This window comes from Zophobas morio, unplaced genomic scaffold, assembly GCF_036711695.1.
Source record: "Zophobas morio isolate AGI-343-1 ecotype UQ-CSIRO unplaced genomic scaffold, CSIRO_AGI_Zmor_V1 ptg000371l, whole genome shotgun sequence".
Classification (NCBI taxonomy): domain Eukaryota; kingdom Metazoa; phylum Arthropoda; class Insecta; order Coleoptera; family Tenebrionidae; genus Zophobas; species Zophobas morio.
The window spans coordinates 17,995-26,991 of record NW_026972475.1 but is presented as its reverse complement, the minus strand read 5'-3'; positions in this window follow the sequence as shown (position 1 = coordinate 26,991).

The following is an 8,997-nucleotide window of genomic DNA, read 5'->3' as shown; positions in this document are numbered from 1 at the left end:
GAAAACTGTTAAAATTCTTCAGAAACGTCACTTTTGAAGTGTTTTCTTGTACTTTTAAGCCAATCAGATACCCTACGGGCTCGGAAAGTGCAACGAAACCATCAAATTTTAGCTAGAAACTGTATTTTTGTCGATTTTTATTGAATTTGAACTATATTTCAACGTTTTTTGATGGTTCTGAGCCACCAAACACACTTAAAGCATGCAGAATCGACTCAGAATAGGAAAAGGAGACGTTTAGGTCAATTTTATGCATTCTGGCGTTCGTAGATACAAGAAAACTGTTAAAATTCTTCAGAAACGTCACTTTTGAAGTGTTTTCTTGTACTTTTAAGCCAATCAGATACCCTACGGGCTCGGAAAGTGAAACGAAACCATCAAATTTTAGCTAGAAACTGTATTTTTGTCGATTTTTATTGAATTTGAACTATATTTCAACGTTTTTTGATGGTTCTGAGCCACCAAACACACTTAAAGCATGCAGAATCGACTCAGAATAGGAAAAGGAGACGTTTAGGTCAATTTTATGCATTCTGGCGTTCGTAGATACAAGAAAACTGTTAAAATTCTTCAGAAACGTCACTTTTGAAGTGTTTTCTTGTACTTTTAAGCCAATCAGATACCCTACGGGCTCGGAAAGTGCAACGAAACCATCAAATTTTAGCTAGAAACTGTATTTTTGTCGATTTTTATTGAATTTGAACTATATTTCAACGTTTTTTGATGGTTCTGAGCCACCAAACACACTTAAAGCATGCAGAATCGACTCAGAATAGGAAAAGGAGACGTTTAGGTCAATTTTATGCATTCTGGCGTTCGTAGATACAAGAAAACTGTTAAAATTCTTCAGAAACGTCACTTTTGAAGTGTTTTCTTGTACTTTTAAGCCAATCAGATACCCTACGGGCTCGGAAAGTGCAACGAAACCATCAAATTTTAGCTAGAAACTGTATTTTTGTCGATTTTTATTGAATTTGAACTATATTTCAACGTTTTTTGATGGTTCTGAGCCACCAAACACACTTAAAGCATGCAGAATCGACTCAGAATAGGAAAAGTAGACGTTTAGGTCAATTTTATGCATTCTGGCGTTCGTAGATACAGGAAAACTGTTAAAATTCTTCAGAAACGTCACTTTTGAAGTGTTTTCGTGTACTTTTAAGCCAATCAGATACCCTACGGGCTCGGAAAGTGCAACGAAACCATCAAATTTTAGCTAGAAACTGTATTTTCTGTATATAAAACGTTGAAATATAGTTCAAATTCAATAAAAATCGACAAAAATACAGTTTCTAGCTAAAATTTGATGGTTTCGTTGCACTTTCCGAGCTCGTAGGGTATCTGATTGGCTTAAAAGTACAAGAAAACACTTCAAAAGTGACGTTTCTGAAGAATTTTAACAGTTTTCTTGTATCTACGAACGCCAGAATGCATAAAATTGACCTAAACGTCTCCTTTTCCTATTCTGAGTCGATTCTGCATGCTTTAAGTGTGTTTGGTGGCTCAGAACCATCAAAAAACGTTGAAATATAGTTCAAATTCAATAAAAAACGACAAAAATACAGTTTCTAGCTAAAATTTGATGGTTTCGTTGCACTTTCCGAGCCCGTAGGGTATCTGATTGGCTTAAAAGTACAAGAAAACACTTCAAAAGTGACGTTTCTGAAGAATTTTAACAGTTTTCTTGTATCTACGAACGCCAGAATGCATAAAATTGACCTAAACGTCTCCTTTTCCTATTCTGAGTCGATTCTGCATGCTTTAAGTGTGTTTGGTGGCTCAGAACCATCAAAAAACGTTGAAATATAGTTCAAATTCAATAAAAATCGACAAAAATACAGTTTCTAGCTAAAATTTGATGGTTTCGTTGCACTTTCCGAGCCCGTAGGGTATCTGATTGGCTTAAAAGTACAAGAAAACACTTCAAAAGTGACGTTTCTGAAGAATTTTAACAGTTTTCTTGTATCTACGAACGCCAGAATGCATAAAATTGACCTAAACGTCTCCTTTTCCTATTCTGAGTCGATTCTGCATGCTTTAAGTGTGTTTGGTGGCTCAGAACCATCAAAAAACGTTGAAATATAGTTCAAATTCAATAAAAATCGACAAAAATACAGTTTCTAGCTACAATTTGATGGTTTCGTTGCACTTTCCGAGCCCGTAGGGTATCTGATTGGCTTAAAAGTACAAGAAAACACTTCAAAAGTGACGTTTCTGAAGAATTTTAACAGTTTTCTTGTATCTACGAACGCCAGAATGCATAAAATTGACCTAAACGTCTCCTTTTCCTATTCTGAGTCGATTCTGCATGCTTTAAGTGTGTTTGGTGGCTCAGAACCATCAAAAAACGTTGAAATATAGTTCAAATTCAATAAAAATCGACAAAAATACAGTTTCTAGCTAAAATTTGATGGTTTCGTTGCACTTTCCGAGCCCGTAGGGTATCTGATTGGCTTAAAAGTACAAGAAAACACTTCAAAAGTGACGTTTCTGAAGAATTTTAACAGTTTTCTTGTATCTACGAACGCCAGAATGCATAAAATTGACCTAAACGTCTCCTTTTCCTATTCTGAGTCGATTCTGCATACTTTAAGTGTGTTTGGTGGCTCAGAACCATCAAAAAACGTTGAAATATAGTTCAAATTCAATAAAAATCAACAAAAATACAGTTTCTAGCTAAAATTTGATGGTTTCGTTGCACTTTCCGAGCCCGTAGGGTATCTGATTGGCTTAAAAGTACATGAAAACACTTCAAAAGTGACGTTTCTGAAGAATTTTAACAGTTTTCTTGTATCTACGAACGCCAGAATGCATAAAATTGACCTAAACGTCTCCTTTTCCTATTCTGAGTCGATTCTGCATGCTTTAAGTGTGTTTGGTGGCTCAGAACCATCAAAAAACGTTGAAATATAGTTCAAATTCAATAAAAATCGACAAAAATACAGTTTCTAGCTAAAATTTGATGGTTTCGTTGCACTTTCCGAGCCCGTAGGGTATCTGATTGGCTTAAAAGTACAAGAAAACACTTCAAAAGTGACGTTTCTGAAGAATTTTAACAGTTTTCTTGTATCTACGAACGCCAGAATGCATAAAATTGACCTAAACGTTTCCTTTTCCTATTCTGAGTCGATTCTGCATGCTTTAAGTGTGTTTGGTGGCTCAGAACCATCAAAAAACGTTGAAATATAGTTCAAATTCAATAAAAATCGACAAAAATACAGTTTCTAGCTAAAATTTGATGGTTTCGTTGCACTTTCCGAGCCCGTAGGGTATCTGATTGGCTTAAAAGTACAAGAAAACACTTCAAAAGAGACGTTTCTGAAGAAGTTTAACAGTTTTCTTGTATCTACGAACACCAGAATGCATAAAATTGACCTAAACGTCTCCTTTTCCTATTCTGAGTCGATTCTGCATGCTTTAAGTGTGTTTGGTGGCTCAGAACCATCAAAAAACGTTGAAATATAGTTCAAATTCAATAAAAATCGACAAAAATACAGTTTCTAGCTAAAATTTGATGGTTTCGTTGCACTTTCCGAGCCCGTAGGGTATCTGATTGGCTTAAAAGTACAAGAAAACACTTCAAAAGTGACGTTTCTGAAGAATTTTAACAGTTTTCTTGTATCTACGAACGCCAGAATGCATAAAATTGACCTAAACGTCTCCTTTTCCTATTCTGAGTCGATTCTGCATGCTTTAAGTGTGTTTGGTGGCTCAGAACCATCAAAAAACGTTGAAATATAGTTCAAATTCAATAAAAATCGACAAAAATACAGTTTCTAGCTAAAATTTGATGGTTTCGTTGCACTTTCCGAGCCCGTAGGGTATCTGATTGGCTTAAAAGTACAAGAAAACACTTCAAAAGTGACGTTTCTGAAGAATTTTAACAGTTTTCTTGTATCTACGAACGCCAGAATGCATAAAATTGACCTAAACGTCTCCTTTTCCTATTCTGAGTCGATTCTGCATGCTTTAAGTGTGTTTGGTGGCTCAGAACCATCAAAAAACGTTGAAATATAGTTCAAATTCAATAAAAATCGACAAAAATACAGTTTCTAGCTAAAATTTGATGGTTTCGTTGCACTTTCCGAGCCCGTAGGGTATCTGATTGGCTTAAAAGTACAAGAAAACACTTCAAAAGTGACGTTTCTGAAGAATTTTAACAGTTTTCTTGTATCTACGAACGCCAGAATGCATAAAATTGACCTAAACGTTTCCTTTTCCTATTCTGAATCGATTCTGCATGCTTTAAGTGTGTTTGGTGGCTCAGAACCATCAAAAAACGTTGAAATATAGTTCAAATTCAATAAAAATCGACAAAAATACAGTTTCTAGCTAAAATTTGATGGTTTCGTTGCACTTTCCGAGCCCGTAGGGTATCTGATTGGCTTAAAAGTACAAGAAAACACTTCAAAAGAGACGTTTCTGAAGAAGTTTAACAGTTTTCTTGTATCTACGAACACCAGAATGCATAAAATTGACCTAAACGTCTCCTTTTCCTATTCTGAGTCGATTCTGCATGCTTTAAGTGTGTTTGGTGGCTCAGAACCATCAAAAAACGTTGAAATATAGTTCAAATTCAATAAAAATCGACAAAAATACAGTTTCTAGCTAAAATTTGATGGTTTCGTTGCACTTTCCGAGCCCGTAGGGTATCTGATTGGCTTAAAAGTACAAGAAAACACTTCAAAAGTGACGTTTCTGAAGAATTTTAACAGTTTTCTTGTATCTACGAACGCCAGAATGCATAAAATTGACCTAAACGTCTCCTTTTCCTATTCTGAGTCGATTCTGCATGCTTTAAGTGTGTTTGGTGGCTCAGAACCATCAAAAAACGTTGAAATATAGTTCAAATTCAATAAAAATCGACAAAAATACAGTTTCTAGCTAAAATTTGATGGTTTCGTTGCACTTTCCGAGCCCGTAGGGTATCTGATTGGCTTAAAAGTACAAGAAAACACTTCAAAAGTGACGTTTCTGAAGAATTTTAACAGTTTTCTTGTATCTACGAACGCCAGAATGCATAAAATTGACCTAAACGTCTCCTTTTCCTATTCTGAGTCGATTCTGCATGCTTTAAGTGTGTTTGGTGGCTCAGAACCATCAAAAAACGTTGAAATATAGTTCAAATTCAATAAAAATCGACAAAAATACAGTTTCTAGCTAAAATTTGATGGTTTCGTTGCACTTTCCGAGCCCGTAGGGTATCTGATTGGCTTAAAAGTACAAGAAAACACTTCAAAAGTGACGTTTCTGAAGAATTTTAACAGTTTTCTTGTATCTACGAACGCCAGAATGCATAAAATTGACCTAAACGTCTCCTTTTCCTATTCTGAGTCGATTCTGCATGCTTTAAGTGTGTTTGGTGGCTCAGAACCATCAAAAAACGTTGAAATATAGTTCAAATTCAATAAAAATCGACAAAAATACAGTTTCTAGCTAAAATTTGATGGTTTCGTTGCACTTTCCGAGCCCGTAGGGTATCTGATTGGCTTAAAAGTACAAGAAAACACTTCAAAAGTGACGTTTCTGAAGAATTTTAACAGTTTTCTTGTATCTACGAACGCCAGAATGCATAAAATTGACCTAAACGTTTCCTTTTCCTATTCTGAATCGATTCTGCATGCTTTAAGTGTGTTTGGTGGCTCAGAACCATCAAAAAACGTTGAAATATAGTTCAAATTCAATAAAAATCGACAAAAATACAGTTTCTAGCTAAAATTTGATGGTTTCGTTGCACTTTCCGAGCCCGTAGGGTATCTGATTGGCTTAAAAGTACAAGAAAACACTTCAAAAGAGACGTTTCTGAAGAAGTTTAACAGTTTTCTTGTATCTACGAACACCAGAATGCATAAAATTGACCTAAACGTCTCCTTTTCCTATTCTGAGTCGATTCTGCATGCTTTAAGTGTGTTTGGTGGCTCAGAACCATCAAAAAACGTTGAAATATAGTTCAAATTCAATAAAAATCGACAAAAATACAGTTTCTAGCTAAAATTTGATGGTTTCGTTGCACTTTCCGAGCCCGTAGGGTATCTGATTGGCTTAAAAGTACAAGAAAACACTTCAAAAGTGACGTTTCTGAAGAATTTTAACAGTTTTCTTGTATCTACGAACGCCAGAATGCATAAAATTGACCTAAACGTCTCCTTTTCCTATTCTGAGTCGATTCTGCATGCTTTAAGTGTGTTTGGTGGCTCAGAACCATCAAAAAACGTTGAAATATAGTTCAAATTCAATAAAAATCGACAAAAATACAGTTTCTAGCTAAAATTTGATGGTTTCGTTGCACTTTCCGAGCCCGTAGGGTATCTGATTGGCTTAAAAGTACAAGAAAACACTTCAAAAGTGACGTTTCTGAAGAATTTTAACAGTTTTCTTGTATCTACGAACGCCAGAATGCATAAAATTGACCTAAACGTCTCCTTTTCCTATTCTGAGTCGATTCTGCATGCTTTAAGTGTGTTTGGTGGCTCAGAACCATCAAAAAACGTTGAAATATAGTTCAAATTCAATAAAAATCGACAAAAATACAGTTTCTAGCTAAAATTTGATGGTTTCGTTGCACTTTCCGAGCCCGTAGGGTATCTGATTGGCTTAAAAGTACAAGAAAACACTTCAAAAGTGACGTTTCTGAAGAATTTTAACAGTTTTCTTGTATCTACGAACGCCAGAATGCATAAAATTGACCTAAACGTCTCCTTTTCCTATTCTGAGTCGATTCTGCATGCTTTAAGTGTGTTTGGTGGCTCAGAACCATCAAAAAACGTTGAAATATAGTTCAAATTCAATAAAAATCGACAAAAATACAGTTTCTAGCAAAAATTTGATGGTTTCGTTGCACTTTCCGAGCCCGTAGGATATCTGATTGGCTTAAAAGTACAAGAAAACACTTCAAAAGTGACGTTTCTGAAGAATTTTAACAGTTTTCTTGTATCTACGAACGCCAGAATGCATAAAATTGACCTAAACGTCTCCTTTTCCTATTCTGAGTCGATTCTGCATGCTTTAAGTGTGTTTGGTGGCTCAGAACCATCAAAAAACGTTGAAATATAGTTCAAATTCAATAAAAATCGACAAAAATACAGTTTCTAGCTAAAATTTGATGGTTTCGTTGCACTTTCCGAGCCCGTAGGGTATCTGATTGGCTTAAAAGTACAAGAAAACACTTCAAAAGTAACGTTTCTGAAGAATTTTAACAGTTTTCTTGTATCTACGAACGCCAGAATGCATAAAATTGACCTAAACGTCTCCTTTTCCTATTCTGAGTCGATTCTGCATGCTTTAAGTGTGTTTGGTGGCTCAGAACCATCAAAAAACGTTGAAATATAGTTCAAATTCAATAAAAATCGACAAAAATACAGTTTCTAGCTAAAATTTGATGGTTTCGTTGCACTTTCCGAGCCCGTAGGGTATCTGATTGGCTTAAAAGTACAAGAAAACACTTCAAAAGTGACGTTTCTGAAGAATTTTAACAGTTTTCTTGTATCTACGAACGCCAGAATGCATAAAATTGACCTAAACGTCTCCTTTTCCTATTCTGAGTCGATTCTGCATGCTTTAAGTGTGTTTGGTGGCTCAGAACCATCAAAAAACGTTGAAATATAGTTCAAATTCAATAAAAATCGACAAAAATACAGTTTCTAGCTAAAATTTGATGGTTTCGTTGCACTTTCCGAGCCCGCAGGGTATCTGATTGGCTTAAAAGTACAAGAAAACACTTCAAAAGTGACGTTTCTGAAGAATTTTAACAGTTTTCTTGTATCTACGAACGCCAGAATGCATAAAATTGACCTAAACGTCTCCTTTTCCTATTCTGAGTCGATTCTGCATGCTTTAAGTGTGTTTGGTGGCTCAGAACCATCAAAAAACGTTGAAATATAGTTCAAATTCAATAAAAATCGACAAAAATACAGTTTCTAGCTAAAATTTGATGGTTTCGTTGCACTTTCCGAGCCCGTAGGGTATCTGATTGGCTTAAAAGTACAAGAAAACACTTCAAAAGTGACGTTTCTGAAGAATTTTAACAGTTTTCTTGTATCTACGAACGCCAGAATGCATAAAATTGACCTAAACGTCTCCTTTTCCTATTCTGAGTCGATTCTGCATGCTTTAAGTGTGTTTGGTGGCTCAGAACCATCAAAAAACGTTGAAATATAGTTCAAATTCAATAAAAATCGACAAAAATACAGTTTCTAGCTAAAATTTGATGGTTTCGTTGCACTTTCCGAGCCCGTAGGGTATCTGATTGGCTTAAAAGTACAAGAAAACACTTCAAAAGTGACGTTTCTGAAGAATTTTAACAGTTTTCTTGTATCTACGAACGCCAGAATGCATAAAATTGACCTAAACGTCTCCTTTTCCTATTCTGAGTCGATTCTGCATGCTTTAAGTGTGTTTGGTGGCTCAGAACCATCAAAAAACGTTGAAATATAGTTCAAATTCAATAAAAATCGACAAAAATACAGTTTCTATCTAAAATTTGATGGTTTCGTTGCACTTTCCGAGCCCGTAGGGTATCTGATTGGCTTAAAAGTACAAGAAAACACTTCAAAAGTGACGTTTCTGAAGAATTTTAACAGTTTTCTTGTATCTACGAACGCCAGAATGCATAAAATTGACCTAAACGGCTCCTTTTCCTATTCTGAGTCGATTCTGCATGCTTTAAGTGTGTTTGGTGGCTCAGAACCATCAAAAAACGTTGAAATATAGTTCAAATTCAATAAAAATCGACAAAAATACAGTTTCTAGCTAAAATTTGATGGTTTCGTTGCACTTTCCGAGCCCGTAGGGTATCTGATTGGCTTAAAAGTACAAGAAAACACTTCAAAAGTGACGTTTCTGAAGAATTTTAACAGTTTTCTTGTATCTACGAACGCCAGAATGCATTAAATTGACCTAAACGTCTCCTTTTCCTATTCTGAGTCGATTCTGCATGCTTTAAGTGTGTTTGGTGGCTCAGAACCATCAAAAAACGTTGAAATATAGTTCAAATTCAAT